The sequence below is a fragment of the Crocodylus siamensis genome, chromosome 5 (assembly GCF_052110815.1).
Source record: "Crocodylus siamensis isolate JL-2025a chromosome 5, ASM5211081v1, whole genome shotgun sequence".
NCBI lineage: Eukaryota > Metazoa > Chordata > Crocodylia > Crocodylidae > Crocodylus > Crocodylus siamensis.
The window spans coordinates 64,973,392-64,991,906 of NC_143399.1; the positions used below are offsets into that span (position 1 = coordinate 64,973,392).

Here is an 18,515-nt window from a genome sequence, read left to right on the forward strand (position 1 = left end):
GCCCATGGCAGGGGGTCAGACTAGATGATCTGTCTAGGTCCCTTCTGACTCATTGATTCTATGATCCCTCCTGAGCAGCCACCCCCACAAGGTCCCCCACACCCACAGTCCCCCAACAGTGATTCAACACAGGAACTTTCCCAATGATTGAAATAAGCATTTTTTAAAGCTGGAAAAAAATTAGTATAATTTTGCATTTGATAACCTTAGATATAATGCAGGTTGGAGTATCTTCTCATTTACAATAACGCCTTTATTCCTTGTAGAGAGCCCTATCATCTGACATTAGGTATATCCGTGTCTTCTGCCAAAAGTCTGGGAGACTGGTAAGTACTTATCTCCCTATATCTACTGTACCACAGGTTAAAGTATAGTTCTTATTTGGAGAGAAGCAGTAGGAACATAAAAACTGGAGGGCAGGGGACTACTTAGTATTCATTAGGATAGGGGTTTACTTGTAAGGTCAATAGATAAGCATTGTCCACTGATTTTAATTATTATAAAAGACTAATGGTAGTCCAGTCCACTGATGAATAATCCAGTCTCCATCTGCAATGTAAATTAAATTGAGTAAACATTTTATTAAAATGGGCAAACACTATGCTTTCTTCTGTAAGCACAGCTGAAACATTTTTTTCAACAAATGTTGACACTGTTGAGGCATTTAAAAAAAATCATAATGATGATGATGCTCTCTACAAGATAGATTCCAAAAGTTATTCATCCACCAACATAACATGTAACCCAGGTTTGCAAAGAAGCATGGGACAGGGATCACCTCATCAGAATGTATGTATACTGTCTCACCCAGTAATTCTCAACCAGGGTGCCATGGCACCTTGGGGTGCTGTGAGATCTTTTCAAGGGTGATGCAGTGAGCTACACAATGTTAGCAGTGCTAGGTGTGCAAACATGATTCATAAGATAAACCCTGAGATTTCATATTGAAAAACATTCTGCCTGTTGTGGTTTTTCTGAGTTCTTTGCAGCAAAATAATTGCTTTATTATTTTTCTGTAGTTGAAAGAGTAAAAGATTAGAGTTGGCATTTTCTTAGGGATGCCTTGAGTCCAATAGGTTGGCAACCAGCTGAACCCTGTTCCTTATGTGGGGCTAAGACACTACATAAATATGCATGTCGTTAATTGATTAATTAAAATAATTGGTATAGGACACAGGAGTCTCACTCTGGCTAGGGAAAGGCATTCAACAAACCGGATTCTGAATCGATTCAATCTTTGCAGGTTACTCTAACCTGCAGAGCTTGAACTGATTTGGAGATGCATAAACATTCACTTTTAAATCAAGAAATGCAGGCACATGCCTGCAGTGGCTCAGGTTAGAAGCCAGGGAGTGCTAGAGCAGCTTTTCCTTCCCTTCCCTTTCTAAGTGCTGAGCTGAGGGTGGGGTGTGACCAGGCCCCGGCAGGATGCTCTGATTAGGGAGTGGCTTAAACTCGCACCCTGCCTACACAGTTCCCAGCCTGAAAGGGGAGGGGGAAGCAGCAGGCTTTTCCCCCAACCCTTCCTCTCCCCTTGATGCCCAAGGGTTGGGGAGTGTTTCCAGCCACTAGCTAGCACTCTGAGGCAAGGAGGAGACGGGGAGGATTGCTTGTGTGTTGTCTGTTGATGATACTGAGCTTTTCAACTTCCCTCTCCCTGCTTCTTCAGACTGTCTGCAAGCCAGGTCATTTCTAACACCTTTCTCTGTCCTTTCTTGAAGAGTGACAGATTGCAGCCAGCAGGTTGCTTACTAGAGCAAAGTTTATCAGCCCATTAAGCCCTACAAAAGAAAATATCTCTCTCATTAGTTTCAAGCTCTTCTTATCTGCAGGGTGGATTTGCATTTGCAAGCCACAAGCTGTTTGCTTTTGTTCCAGTGACATTGGAGACCCCCCCACACACAGATACCTCTCAGCATTAGCTAGCATGGCGGTGGGGGGGGGAGTGGGCATGGCCAGATGCCGGGGTCCCTGTGCTAGGGTCCCTGCCATGGGAGAGGGGTGGGGGGGCGGGGATCCCTGCTTCAGTAGGCGGCAGTGAGGAGGGGTGGGGCAGGGGGAAACCTAGCAGACACTGCAGTCCCTCAGCCAGCTGGAGCAGTGATAGTGCTCTGGCTAGGAAGGAGAGGGGCAGGGCCAGCCCTGTTCTCTGGAGCAGACCAAACAGCACAGTCCAGCCCAGCCTAGCCCAGGCAAATTTATGAATAGAAAAATAAAAGGAAATAAATGTATATCCATCAAATACTAACTAATGTCTTTAATGATAAAATATTCACTAAGTTCTATCTTTTTATTCTATCTTATCTCACGTAGTTAAATTTGGTTTTACTCCTGTTTAGTGAATGGTAGAAGACTTCAGATAAGGTTTCTTGTCTTTCAGAATGAAACTTAGGAAAGCATTAGAATTATGTCTTTAATTTTAGTGACAGATACCTTTCAAGTGTGACACTTGCATGGTAGCCATGTATAGTTTTATCTGTTTTTTGGAAATGAAGTATCCAATGGATAAGCCTATGGATTTGAAGATGCAGCTTGCAGTCCCTTCTTCATCAGAGACTTCCTGTGGCCAAATCAGTTAATCTTTTGTGATTCAGTTAAAATGGCAATGATGGTATTTCCTTCCCTTAAAAAAAGGCTTGTGAGGACAAATACATAAAGATTACAAAGCGTTCACATACAAGAGAGAAATGTAGATTTTTTTGGAGGAGCTTATGTTCAGTGGATGTTCAATAGAAGTTGGGTGCCAAACTCCCACAAGCAGCTTTGAAGATGTTATCCCTTAATCTGTTTTTCTTTGTTGGTCAAGGGCAGGTCAGGCCAGAGGATCTACACATTGCTGTCTGTGTGATTTACTTAGGACATCATTCTTTGAGCTTCAGTACTGGATTGAGACTTGGTGAGCCACCTGCACTGGAGTGTATTTCCCCAGTATTTTCCAGGGTAGATCACTGCTCAGTTTACTCTTCCAATTCTCAGTTATTTCATAGCCATGCCACAGTCTAGGCTCCAACACCAATCTAAAGGGTAAGCAAATATTTACACATATACTGAATTATTCTCTGCACAAACCTATATAAGCAGCTCGAGTGCCAATTTATGGGTTGACTTTTGAACTTTATTGCTGTTAGTACTCTGCAAGACTCCATCCTCATAACAGCAGCAAAACGGAAGCAAGGCAATATAACATAAACACAGACATGTTTGTTTATATTACTTGCACCATCAAACCAATCTTTACCTTTCACAGACCTTTACAAAGCAAAAGGAATAGTTAAAAGGAAGTAGAACAGGTCACAGCAGCCAGTGAAAGCAGAGAAACTCATTAAACTTTATCCATGCATTTTCAAATTTAAACCCATCACACCACTTAGAGTGCTTTGAATTTTAATGATATGTTACTATAATTAGCACACATCTTACCTGACCTTTTGCCATTAGCCATTTGAGGGAAAGAGATCTCAAATGCAACATGAACATTTCCCAAGTACATTTAGATGTCTTTGTATTTGAGTGATACTAATTTGCTCAATTTTAAGATTTAATGATGATGAAGAAACCTGTCTCCTTTCCAGCAGCCTGATATGGACTGTTTTTATTTTAAAAAATGTGTATGACTGACACAAAGCCACAAAGTTATTACATAAAGGATATGTAATATATTTGTGGCTGGTTTCTATTGTGTCTTAAATTGAACATGTGGCTGGGGAGGTCTCTACTGACTGACAATCAGATGATCATCTACATTATCAGGACCGCACTGGGCAGCCTAGGCGTGGTCCTGATCTGCCAGTTACTAGCCTGGAGGCACTCCTGATCAGCTGCTGATGGCAGATCAGGAGCACTCCATAGCTTGAGTCTGAGAGCACTCCTGATAATGATCCAAAGCTCCCCCTGCACCAGCAAGTATGGCACAATGTGGATTTGCTCCCAGATGCTAAAATCACATCTTCTGCCGTGCACCTGTGGCAGGGAAGGAGGTGCTATTGTTAGCTCATGGATTAGATCCCAACACATAATCAAACGAAGGTCTTTCAGCAGCCCTAACTGAATATTTTACCATGCATGTTTACTATGAATAATATTTGTGGAAAGAATGAATTGGAAATGAATATTGTAGACTATTTGTACTAGAATTGCACCAGAAAAATGATTTTAAGAATTATTTCATTTCTTCAGGAGAAAAAAAAAAGAGAACTGTTTAGTCTAGGTGTCCAATCAAAGTGGCTCAAATTTCAAATAAAGAATTCACAGTAAACCTCAGATACATGAACTACAGATCATGGGTTTTCATGAAAATGATTGATTAATATCAAATACATCTGAAAAACTCTTGATTTGCTTACTCACTAATTGTTAAGACTTAAGTCAAAAAATATGAATTATTTTCCTAGATTTAGATATAGCTTTGTAGTTTGTCATGGAAATCTGTTTAGACATATCTAAAGGCACAGTCCCCAAATAATTGATATCAGATACAATATGAACTAAAATAATTAGTACTACTGATTTCTTCCTATTGATTCCTAGAGGTAAGAGCTACAGGACTGATACAAAATATACTGAAGATAGTGTGAATCTTTAATGTTTAATGCACTTTAGAGCAAGTCCTATTTATGGAGAACTTAGTCCATAATTTGTTAAAAACTGACAAAGCCATTTGGGTTCAGCACATAATTAATATAAAAAATTAATTGTGAGCAATGATATAAACTTACCCTGTATTACCCTAGGTATGGTATGATTAAATACATCATTAACTCATCATGACTCATTAGCAAGTCACTCTTGTGACTTAAAAGGTCAGTATCCTAATATCAAATATCTTTAACATCAGGTAGAGTATTAAATAGGGGTAATGCTACTTTAGAGACTATACAGTGTTATTGCCTTGGGGAAATAATTTAGAGCCAAGCTCATGTTAATTAGAACTTTCTTTTTTGAACACTTTCATTCATTTCAGTGGGTCTACTTGAAGAGGGGTAGAATCAAACGGCTAGAGAAAAACAAGCTGAATATCACTTATTTTTTCTTATTTTAGTATAGTAGCCAGAGATTACTTTAATACTAGCCACTCAAATACCACAATAATAGGCACATTCTCCCTTCATGTAAGAGCATCAAGGAAGAACATGAGAATTCCTATATTGGGTTATCTCAAAGTCTAGCCCAATATCCTGTCTCCAAGGCTAGGAACAGATATTACACCGAAACTGGTATAAACGATTGGAAACCAGTTCAAATCTATAACACAACAGAAGTTCAGTGTATATAAACCATTTTCAAAATGGCTGAAACTGGTTTAAGATAAATCTGAATGGGTGTAGTATCAAATTTAGATTAAATCAGTTTATTACACTTCTGTCCTAGATCCCCTCCAGATACAGGTTAACTCAGAGTCCCCCAGCATCCCAGGATGCTTTGTGCTTCCCCTGCAACCCCCCTTCCCCCTTACAGGGTGGGTGAGCTAGCTTTGGCCCAAAGTGTCTGCTCCGGCCAAACAGAGAGGCATGTTCTACCTCCTCTTGGCTTGTGGCTTGGGTCACTGCACACATGTGGCTGCATTTCTAGAATCAAAAGTGAATATCTGTTCACTTGCTTATCAGTTAAAGCAAGCTTAGACTAACCTGCGAAGACTGAATCAATTCAGCTTCAGTCTTTTTGACTATCTGTATTTAACTTAACAGTGCAAGGAGCAATTGCTCTGGAGACAGCATAAGAAACAGGCACGTACAGAATCATCCTTCCATCATCTATTCCCCTCTGAGTTAACAGCAGTAGGTTACATCTTTAACTGAAGAATTTGATAGTCCTTGATGGACCTATCATCCATTAATTTGTCTAATCTTTTTTTAAAACCAGTTACACAGTTACACCAATTACATGGTATAGTAGAGTTCCAAAAGTTAATTATAAACTATGTAAAAAAGCTTCTTCCTTTTGTTTGTTTAACCAGCTGCATGATCATTTCATAAGATGCCTAGGAATTCTTGTGTTATGAGACAGAGCAAACAACATTTCTCTGTTTGGTTTGCACACATAATTCATGAGTTTATAGACCTTTATCATATTCCTCCCACCTCTCTCTCTCTGTTTGAGGCTGCAGAGCCTAGTGTCATCTCATAGAACCTCCATACTAATGATCATATTTGTTGCCCTTAGACATACACACAAACACACGCATATGCACACACACATGCACATGCACAATGTTACAATTAACTTTAATAAGAGCTAAAGTAGATATGAGAAAAACATGAGCATGCAAAAATCCTCGTATCTTGGAGTAAGCTGTTGCATAGGTGGCTGCAAGGGTTATCTACGAAACATTATGGAATAAAAATTTGTTAAAGAAGAGGAAAGTGCTGACTGCTAATTTACATACCATTGAGTTTAATGACTCATGGAAAAGACATTACGGAAAATATACTAAATGATTTGCTATCACATGCCACAGGAAGCATTTCCCATGGCACTCTCAGATGAAACAATTAATTGTTAATAAAAAACAAAGGCTAATACTTTTTAAAACTAATCTGTGAAAATATGTTGTTAAAAATGTTAAGGTACCATTATTTCATTTGTTAAATGTTCTTTCTGCCACCTGAAAACTGGCAAACCTTCCATGGGTGTGTCTACACATGTATTTACTGCTCACTAACTTACTGAACAGTAAGCAGTTTTTAAGCTGGCATTTACAAGTGCAGGCATTACAGCGCAGTAACACTGTGTGGACCAACTTGGGAATAAAGTAAGTCCCAAGTCAGTCTAGACACACAGTGTTATTGCTCAGTAATGTGTCTACACATGATGCAGGTAGCAAATTTACACCCAAGTCAGTGTAAGTTGCCATAGTTACTGTGTAGGACGAGTGTGCATATGTAAACGTATGCGTGTACTACACAGTAATTTTGGTTACTGTGCAATAACCAAAATTACTGCTCAGTAAGTGTGTAAGTGTAGACACACCCAGTAAGACGTAAAATTCCCTCCCTCCTGTATGAGAATCTAGGGATATGTGGGTTATAAATTAACTCCCAAGGTGTTTGAAAGGCCTCAAAATCTGATTGTATGAGTTGAAAATTATGGCTTCCCTTGGGAGCAAGGTAATGGATACTGGAAAGAATACTGCCATGTATAAGTTGGTTCTTAGGACAAAATTATTACTGGTAGTTATTTTTTAGTACGGAAAAATGTGCTACATACCACACATTACTGACAAATAAGGCTCATTACTGACTGGGACCCAGCAAAACAGTTAAGCCTGCTCCTAATTTTAAACTTTTGAGCCATTTAATTGAATCCAATAGCATTGTTTACATACTTAAATACTTTGCAAGAGAAGGGTGAGAATGCTAAGCACTTTTCAGGATTAACCCATAATTTTTTCCAAAATTCTTGCAATTTAATTTCACACCATACCACAAAAGGTGTGAAATTAAGCAGCAGGGGCTGGGGAGGGCCTACAGCAATGAAATAACATTTACTCACCAAGGCTTATGCAGAGAGTGGCTGAATAAAATTTATTTGCTTGTCTCCTTTCCTTGCATCCATTTTACATAATATAAACATATTATACGTTTACACAATTTATAGATAAGAAGAAACATAATATACATATTATATGTTTACATTATGTATCTACCTGTATAGGTAGTGTATAAACAGTAAAATGGATACAAGGAAAGAAGACAAGCAATATATATATATATAAATTAAACATAAGCCATATTATTTATACATTAAATATAAGATGTATGTGATTTATATGTTATATCTATCTTATTGAATATATAAACAATGTAGTTTATATTTAATTTAAATATAAATAATATAGATCATGCATATATTTTATATTTTATATATCTATATTGTTTGTCTTCTTTCCTTGTATCCATTTTCCTGTTTACACAATATATAGAAAGGGAGATACATTTATATTTTATGTCTAATATATAATGTAAACCTCATATCTAATATACAAATAACATAGTTCATATAAAATTTATATATGCATATAATTATATATATATATATATAGACAGAGAGAGAGAGGAATGTGAGTTTGGTATATGTATATTTTTCTTTCATTTTCATATTTAGTTGAATTGATGTTAGTATTAGGTTTTAAATGAATTTGAAATGAATTATTCTGTCCATGAGCCCTAAAAGAATTATATTGTACTTTTAAAAAGAGTGCCCATTTCATGCCAATGACAGTCTCCATTCCATGTGCTGACATGATATTTCATTTCTTTGGACAGATTTGTTTTAATCAAACTATGGGGCAGAGTGCTAGGAAATAAGTTCCATATTTCCAGGGGTGAGATGAAAATAGAGTAACCTCTTGGAGTCTGATGTACCCATGAGTAAGGCAGGTACTTGTGAGGACAGGAGAAAGGGAGTTGAAAAATCTGCATGGGTCAGGTAATTCAGCCTTGGCATGTTCAAAGCAACTAGTGTTCCCAGTAAGTTAATAAGCTTACAAGTCGGCATGAGATTCCGCATGCAGTCATGCCCTGTAAGTGCAGAAGAGTATATTAATAATACTCCAATGTGACATTTTCCAAGTGTTCTGCAGTAATGCTGGTTGGGTCATGTACTCACAACAAGTGTTAACATTCCTCAGGGAAGACAAGAGTTTGAAGTGCCTTTTACTATCATAAAATAGGAATAATCAAATCTAAAAAGGGCAGGCCACCAAGAACTTGGCAGGAAAATATTACACTTGTGTATTTTATAAGATGCAGCTGCCTGACTTTTGTAGAAGTAAAGATTTGAAAAAGCAATACTGAAGTGTTTGTGCTGTGTTATGCTTACATACCATGCATATGAATTGGTATTAATTTTTGCACAATGATCATTTTTGCTAGCCCCTGGGGCCTAGCCCCTGCAATTTTTTTCTGTAGACTTTGGATGTATAGAACCAGAACTCTTATGGAGACTCTACTCTGAGTTACCTTGTAGAAAACTCTTGAGACATATCAGCCTTTCACAGGTTTCTGAAATTTCTCCCTATCCTATTTACTTCTAATTAGAGCTAGTAAGAAAATTCAGGGGGTTTTTTCTACAGAAAATTTTGACTTATTGAAATATTGTGTCTAAAACCTGAACTATTTAATTCCTGGAGGCACTAGGGTGCTTCATGAGAACTGTAATTCAGGGGTTCTGTATCTTTATCACCTTTGTTTGCATCATCTCCCATAATGCACCACTTTCTCTCTTATTTTTGCTGAATCTTAGGCTGTGTTCTGTATCCTCATTGCCTTTGTCTGCATCATCTCCCATAATGCACCACTTTCTCCCTTCTTTTTTGGGGGTGGAGAGAGGTATTTCAGAAGAGTCTTAGATTGTGATGCTTCTTGGGAAATCCAGTTCAACCAAAGAAGTTGGCCTGTGCAAATAGAACCATGAAGCTTCTGAACTACAGCTTTCATGAGGATCCAGCACCATTTTGAATTAAAATATATAGGGCTTTGACCAAAATATTTTATATTTTAATGACATATTGCATGGAAAACACACTTTAGGGGAGAAAAATCATTTAATCAAACCCAATATTCTGACAAAAAGGGGTTTGACAGTATTTTTTGAGGAACCTTATATTTTATGTTTTTGTGTGAGAGGAAGACCTCTTGTCTGATTACTTACATCTCATATTTTAGTTTCAGGGTGGGTGCTTCTTTATATGCCTCTTTTCATTCATATCCAAAGGATGCTTCAGGGCAAAAGCAGAAGTAGCCTCCTCACAGGGCAATGGGAAAAAGAAAACATTTCTTCTCTTGATCCAGCATATGCTTTCTTAACACATCTATCCCTGTCTTGAACTTGTAGAGCAAGCGAACTCTCAGATTGTTTCTGTAGCACAGTCAGCTAAATTTTGCTGACTCAGGAGGAGTGGATAAATTGTCATGGGTTAATAACAGTGAAAGCATAGAGCTTGGGGAAGCGTGCTTCTCTGGAGCCTACACCTCCCACCCAGAACCGGACAAGGGAGGGGTTCAAGAGGATGATGGGTAGAAAGGGTAAGCATGGGAAATTTTCAATTAAACTCAAGTAAACTGAGATTAATTGAAGTTTGCCATGCCTTGTGCCTGGCTAAAAGGTACAGGGATTGTCACAGGTCAGCTGGGCACTGTGAGTGTATCAATTTTATCACAGGCCAACTGGACGGTTTGATTCAGTTTTGGATTGAGGAGATAAAGTTGGGGTTGGAGTAAAGGCAAATTTATTATAGTTTACACACACACACAACAGTTAGCAGAAAGATAAATGTGATAAGCAGATAATGCAGTATTAAAGAGCTAATAGTAAATAACAGATAATAACAACAGATAGATCAATTTTTTCACAGGCCAGCTGGGCACTGTGAATGTATCAGCCACTGGGCGGTTTAAAACAACAGCTGGATAGACATGGGTTGGCAACTTATCGATAGCTTCTCAATGCCAGTTATGCATCAAGTGATTCCAGCAAAGTCAGGTGTCCCCGATCGACACTGTCAGAAGGATTACTGAGGAGGTTCCCTTGATCAGGATCCGATCCTCACTCATACTGGAAGTCCAGGGTCCGGGCATGGAATAGGAAGGACCGTTATATTCCCTCCTTCCTGTTGGATACCTGATGCATGTGCTTTTTATATCTAGTCTTATGCTAATGTGTTCACTTTAGAGCCTTTCACAATGTTGCCCTATAGCTGTTACCCTATGGGATTGAAAGGTGTTAAAAATTATCATAAAAGGTTACTACCTAGTTACTAAACTTGGGTTTATCCAATAAGCAAATTATAATGCAGCACCTTTAGGTTTGAAATTGACATTGCTCTGCCTAAGCCCCAGCCCCTCTTAGGTTTCATGGAAACCTTCATTGAATATGTTTTCATGGGATGTGCTTTCCTGGAATGTGTTGGGTGTGCTAGGCAGTTGGATCCAGTTTTTTATTGTCAAAGCTGAACCCTGAGCAGAAACCATTAGGTCAGCTAATCTTACATCTACAGCTTTCCCTATCGGGCCCTGTCACTTCCACAAATGCTTAATTTTATCATTTTGGTTAAACTTATGACAGGCAAGTTACATTTGCAGTTTACAAACTTACAAGCTTTATATTAACTAATATTACTGTTTAGGCAAAATACCAAATGCCTCTAAGAAGCACATATTTATTGCTTATTAATCCCTCTGGTTCTGGCCATCACAAGGGATGGGGCAGGGGGCCTGAGGTCTAGTTCAGCTGTCTTGTTGCCGGTGGCAGGCATGGAGCCAGCCCCTCAGCTCAGCTCTCTCCATCTAGTCTGGGCTGGGCTGCACACATGTGGGCTGCACTGTGAGGGGCAGGGGGTGAGGGCAGCATGTGCTAGGGACACCTGGGTTCCCTCCCCAGAGACAAGGCTGGGGCAAGAGTGGAGCGGGGAACTCCTACCCCGGTTAGCTAGGAAGGGGCTCCCTGCTAAGTGGTGGGGAGCAAGTGGGGCACAGCCCCTTGACTGCGGGACTCCCTGTGGCCACAGGTTCCATGGGATAGGATGGGCTGGTCCGGCCCACAGGCCAGAATAGGACTGTGGGGGACTTGGGGTGGGGAAAGAAACCTGGGATCTACCTAAACCTTCCCCCCATACACCTGGGATGGGACCCCAGGGGCTCGGCAGGGCTTGTCGCAGGGTGCTTTTCAGCCGCCTCCCACCCTCTTCTGGCCAGGACAGGACCATGTGGCTCCCTGCACTTAAGCAGCCCCCTTCCCAGCCTGCACAACCCCCTACCCAATCCCAGCTCACCCAGAGACAGCTGTGCCAAGGGACTTTTTGGAACAAGCTGACAAAGGTCAGCTGGGTGGGCTTGACTAGGGGGCTTCCCAGGGCCCACCCCTCTCCCATGACCCACAATTCATTAGTACAAGAGCCTTTATTATTTGTATTTCACTTCACATAACCGTGTTTTGAATAACTTTCAAGGATTTTAAGGAGACCCCGGAGAGCAGCAGAGACAAACCACAGCTCCTGTGCTTTTCTACCTCCCAGTTCCATGCCACCCCCTGCTGCAACATTTCCCCCCCATCACCCAGAGCAATCATACAGCCCAGGTACCCCAGTTTCTAGCCACACCCTTGCTCACCAGACATCTAGCGGCAAGTCAGAGATAGCATTAAATCTTAATGTACAACTGCTTTGCAGCCATTCAAACTTTAGCACTGCCTGACACTGGATTTAGAGTGGTTTAAAGGTAACTTGTAACAGTACCCAAGTCTTTGCTAAAACCAAGTACTGTGGGCTGGATGTAACTTTTAAAAGCTGGAGTGGAGCCTGTTGCCTGTGGCCTCAGGGGACTGGTTGCCCTGATTGCTTTGGTAGGCTGAGCTGGGCCTTAGGGAGTGATCCAAGCTTGCTGTAGGTGGTGCCTGTTTCCCTGGAGCCTTAGGGGATAAACTGCCCTGATCAGGACCAAGTGGGCCCAGGGACTGATCTCTGCATATAGCCGTGAAAGCTTATGCCTTTCTGAAAGAGGTAGTTTTTAAGATAGCACTTTGTTTCATCTTTTCCTGAAAAAAAAGTCAGTATTTAGCACTAGCTATGCCTATAAGAGTGGTGTGTGGTTATGAAATAAACATAATCTCCAGTATTTACAGTAACTCTTAACATTTAGGACAGTGTTTTGAAACATGCAAAAGTACTTCCTATAGGGGTTTTCTGTCAGCCACTGCTTAAGGTGTGTTCTTCCTCTCTTGTGTGAGAAAGGCATAGAAGTGAAAATGTTTGAGTCAGAGACTGAGTTATAGTACACATTAGTTTAGGCTGGAAGGCATGGTTGTCATGTACCAAAAGAAACACCATCACCCTTGTGGATGGGGGATTCTCAGTCAGGGCTCTGCAGCACCCTGGGGTGCCTTGAGACTCTTTCATGGCTGCTCTGTGGAGCTATGTAATGATAACACTGTTAAGTATGCAAGTATGAGTCACAAGATGAACCCGAGTTTTCAAACGGGAATCCATAGTGCTCTGACTTGTTATCTTTCTGAGTTCTTTGCAGCAGAAAATTGCTCTATTTCCTAGTAAAAAAAAAAAAAATTAAAACTAAGAATTGGTAATTGGACTCAAGGGGCGTCATGACTCTAAATACTTGAGAATGACTGAGTTAGAAGAAAGAGTTTAGTAACTAACGGTCACCCTCATAGTTGTTTCCTTGTTTTTCTGTCTTGAGATCATGAATTTAAAAAGGAGCAGGAAAACAGGAAGGTCTGTTTCTTAAATGAGAACTAAATGGTGCACCAGGTTCTGTCTGCTAAAATACCTTTATATTTTATGGACCAGGTTCATTAGAAGATGGGTGCCTATTGCTGTGATTTACCTATAGGTGCATTGGAAATGGGCAGATTTCATATGTCTATACAAATCATTTTTCAGTTGTTGAAAGGAATCATTTTCCCCCAAAAGTCTGTAGGCCTCCTCCTACCCCATGTGCTATGTATCAGAAGTCCATCTGGCTGCTTTCCTCCCATCTGTAGCAGCTAATGGCTCACAGCCATTGATAGGATTCTGCCTGTTCCCTTGTTTCCTTCAGAAGTGCTTGAGTGTCAATATGATGTAGTCTGCTAGTAGGGTAGCTTATCCCAACTTCCAGGAAGATATTCACAATCCCTTAAATGCCCAGGTTTTAGTGTCAGGGACTCTTTTTATTGTTAGGTAAAGAATCTCCAGCAGACCATTGTCATAGTATAGGAATAAGTTAGAACCATGGGAGAAATAATATTGATAATATTGACTTAAAAGTATAGTTTATTATAGAAAGCCACACTGGTTTTAAGTCCTGGTGCAATTTAAATTGCAGGAAGAGAGCAAATATCAGCCTACAGCATATGCAGTCTAGCAGTTTAAAATGTGATCCAGACCTCCAAAAAGTCTTGATTTCCTTCCTCGCTGGAAATTACTCAATGGGTGAATCATTAAAATGCACCTCTGCATAAAATGCCATTTTAAAGCAGTAATGTAGGATGAAACTAAGAGAAGGAAGAAATTCTCTTGAAGGTACTGCCTGCCCTGCACCCAGCAAGTAATTTAGATAGAGCCAGATGCCTCATGTCCCTAGGAAGCCTGTTGCTAAATCTGTATGTATCATAACTTATGTCTCAGTGATGAAGCTAAAGAAACTTCAGCAGCCCACAGGCTGCAGGAGATATCATTTCACAAGCTAACAAATCCAAAGGCTTAAAGGCAATTGCTCTTGTGAGCTATTCAAAACAGCTCTTGCACTTCCTTCCAAGTTTCTGACTTAGTTCTCTTTTTCTGAGGAACTTTAATTAGTTTGGTTTTAAGTCATACTTTATAGTGTAGTGCTGCTTTTCCAGGCAGCAGAAGCATTTTTAAAGTGTTTTGCAGGTCTTTGCAGATTTTAGGTTATTTATGATACTGTTTGACAGTATTTATGCAGTTGTGGTCTCTATCCTACTTCCATTGAAGTCAACAGGTGTTTTCTTAGTTACTTTAATGGGATCAAGTCTGGGTTATGAATCAGTCAGCGCTAGGCACTAGTCCCCTCCAGTTGTGCTCCTGTCAGTGGGTGGACAGTATTCATTGCAATGCTGAACGTAATAATGACTTCAGATAGTGGGTGGGAAAAGTTAATGATTATTCCCCAAAGAGATCTGCTACAGAAGGGTTAAGGGAAACCTCTTTAGGTGAAGTAACATAATAGTGATCATGTATTGAAATCCTGTGGTAATGCATGACTTTAGAAGGAGGGTTCCTTAACTGAGGATATTCTGATGTTTATTTACCTCTTTTCTGTTATAAATACAAAAAGCCGAGATTTTTCAAAGGCGTAAGTAGCAGTTGAGCACCCAGCTCCTAATAAAAGTAAATGGAAATAAGAGATTCTTGAAAACTTCCTTCAAAAGTGGAGGAAAATTCCTGTGTTCAAATTCTCACCATTAATAAGCCCTTAGCCCTTTCTGCCTTAATACCTTAATGCCATAAGCTAGGGAAGCCAAGCATCTATTCCTGTGTAATGGGCTAACTGCAGAGGCAGCAGAAAGGATCAAACATGGTAGAACATCATTGGTCCAGCAAAGATCTCTCTAGTGTAGATTTACACTCATTTTCCTTTGTCAGGGAGTTTTGATATTTTAATAGTGTTTTTCTTTCCAAAGGGCAAGGAAAATGTCAATTTTCCATGAAATAGCATCTCTGAAAGACAGCATTTTGGATCAATCAAAATATTTCATTTAGAGTTCAACAATATCCTAATTCTTAATGTTTTAATATTATTAAAGTTGCTTTCGTATTTGTTATCTGAAAGTAGTAATAATATGTATTGTATTACAATTCCTAATTGGTTTGGTAAGTATATATAAATTGATAGTTGGTTGGGTTCAGGGACTTGTTTTGCTCAGTTGGCATTTTTATTGATTATTTGTAATTGTTGTTCTAATGGATAATTGATTAAAATAAATAAGCTATTAAACATAGAGGTAATTTTAGAGGCAATTTGAAATGAAACACCTTTTAAAAAAATAATTTCAGTGTTTTACTCTGAGTTAGAGGAAAGAGACTTTACCATTGTGTCTCAACACTTGTGTGATCTGTGGGAGATGTCTCATGTATTTGTAAATTCATTAGACATCTTATCAAGATGAAGTTATTCTTGATATGTAGTCTGAACTTCATGCTCTCCATTTAAAACCCCAAAACACAATATATTGCCTAATGAGGCAAGGTCAAATTTGGTTACGACTACTTGTTCTAAACTTCTAAGAGTGGGAGAGAGAACTATTTTTCTGTAACTTATAGTAAGTAGGTATGACTATGGACAGGAGCGAACTCCTGGAGAAAGCTCATGGATTCCCACCTGTAGATCTCTAAGGATATAAAAATGTGGATTTTGTGCATTCATCTTTCTTTGTGATGGGAAATTTTTGTGTCTATCACTTATTCAGGAAATTATTCCTATTTAGAACAGTCTTGAGTATATTTAAAAAATACAGTTGATTTATTATGGCTAAAACCCACTGTTAAAAGATGTGTCACAGCATTGCTCTGGTAGACATAACTAATTATGGCATGGGTTCAAGCCTAGTTTCAGCAGCACAAAGCTTAATATGGATTGCATGCTTGAGTATTTACACAGCTTCTGAGGCGAGGCTTATAATAGAACATAATAGGATAGAGGCGGCTGCGGTGCATTCATTGCAGAATTGTATTTTAAGAGGTGCTTTGAAGAAGCGTGTGTGTGGTCATTTAGTACACTAAGATGTAAGGGCGAGCCTTTGAAGAAGGAGGAAAGCTGTGTTGCAGAGGGTATGAAGAGAGGAGTTGGATGCAGAGGGTGAACTTGGGCAGAGCATATGCATCATGAGTGGGAGTAAGAGGAAATGACAGCACAAATGTAAGCAGAGGCAAGGCTCTGCAGGAAGTTTTAAAATGAAGATCAAAAGCTTAAATTTGGCCTTTTTTTAAGAATTAATTTTGGTGTAGTCTCCCTTGATTTGCCTTTCATGGTTCTAAGGCATTTTTCCTCTTTCCAGATTATAATTTGATATCACAATTTAAACTGGAGTGGATGGAAATGGAACCATTTTTGAGATTCTGGATTCAGTATCAGACTGTTGTACTAAAAGACACAATTTGTTGTACAGGCTTATAGGGCCAGGGGGCAGATGAAAAACTTGAATGGCTATGGATGCAATAGGATGTGCAAGTGGGAATAGAGGAGCTGCCTAGGGGACCATTGACAGAAGTTCTATTTTTGAAATCTGAGCTGAATGTGGAACTAGTGCCTAAGTCATACATCCATTAAGTGAAACAAATAATAGCTTAAAGATTATCAGCTTAAATGCATGCTCCTCCTATCTCCCAAAATTTTGTCACAGCAAAGGCAGAAGAGGCATGAAGTGAATGTGGTTTTTTGCTATGCTATTGATGTTTTCCTCAGAATGGCTGCTGGACTCATGTGTTCTTGCTTCTTGGGCTATTTCACCATTTCTCTTGTTCTCACTGTGCACGATAAGCAGTTTATAGGATGTTTTGATCCAAATCGTGTACATACACTCTCCTCTCTTATTTTAGCACCTTGCACTTGACATTTATTGCTTTTGTGATCTTTTACAGATAGACATTCAGAGTATGCTTCAGTAGATTTGTTTAAGATAGTGCTAAACAGGTGCATGGGTCTCCCATGGGGAAATGTATGATGCAACCTAAACTGTTGCCACATCCCACACAATTTTTTTAAATTTAGTTCTGTGACATACACTCATACTTTGAACTTGGTTGTAGTGTAGCAGACATCTAGCTTCAGTACTTGTTTCTTTAACAAAAAGTTCACTTTTCAGAGCATCAGTGAAACTTAAAAAAATAAAAATCTGCATCCCTTTTCCTTCCCCCTCCTCCTTATATCCTCCCCCCTCAAAAAACTCCAAACAAACTTTCCATATGCTTCAAAGTTACTTACTGGAAATTAATCCAAATCCCATTGAAATGAATGGAATTTTTTCTGCTGACCTCACTGGGCTTTGGATCAAGTGGTAGACATCAGGAAAAATTTCCTGTGTGACATAGTTTTACCATTTAAGTTCATTCTCCTCCATGCTGCAGGCCTAGCCCTGACCTGAGTTAACATAAAATTGAAAAAAGTTATATACTAAAATCACTGGAACCTTTTTTTGGTTTTGTATTGATTTTTGTCTTAAAAGCTACAAAGCTTCCTGAAATCAATTATTCTACACTTCTAATTTGCAGCCATTATAAGAGCCTGCCTCTTACACTGTTGACCTTGAAATTGTTTTAGTTCAAAACCATTTTCAGATTCTACTAGTTAATCAGTGTCCTTTAAAAAATTTTAAACATAAGAATATACTGCCTGATAGACATGGCTATGGAGCCAAGCACTTGTTACTTAATATCCTATTAGTATGGTATGTTGAATACAGTTCAGTGTTTGTTGTTTACTGAGGAAAAGATTCACAAGAAATCTGTCTGTGTGCTTCATTAGTGATCATTTGAGACCTGATCCAAAGTCCATTGAAATGTATGGGAATCTTTCCATTCACGTCAGTGGGCTTCAGTTCTGATTTCAGGTTGGCAGTATCCAGAGTGTGACAAAAGAATTAAATAATCAGGGCTTGCCTTTATGAGAAGACTATATAATACTGTGGTACAAGCTAAGACAAAAATTTACTCTCGTTTTGCAGTTGTTTAAAAAAAAGAGAGGTCATGTTTAACATCATGTCAGCTGGGTAAACCTAGCTGGAACAAGGGCCCATGTTTAGCTGATATCAGTGAAACACAAGCATTTGTAATGACTGCTGATTTACTAGTTATTGCAATTTCTTAAGTATATATTTAAACAGGATGAAATTTTCTAGTGAAAACAAGCTTTTGGGTTCATGGCATAGGATCTAATCCAAATCCCGTAAAGTCAGTGGGAAGTTTCCAACATGTTCTATAGATTTTTTTTATCACAATGAGCCAAAGTCTGATATTCTTTGCCCAACCTGAGTAATATTTTACTACTGGAAATCAATAGGATTATTTG

The 18,515-nt window shown here is 39.1% G+C and overlaps 1 long non-coding RNA gene across 1 annotated transcript in view; it reads left to right on the forward strand.

Annotated features, from left to right (window-relative positions):
• LOC149864179 (uncharacterized) overlaps positions 1–18,515 on the forward strand; it is a 102,517-nt gene that overhangs the window by 77,530 nt on the left and 6,472 nt on the right. The window contains exon 4 of the long non-coding RNA XR_016442595.1: positions 267–326. This is a non-coding gene — a long non-coding RNA (uncharacterized LOC149864179). The remainder of the gene's footprint in view (positions 1–266; positions 327–18,515) is intronic.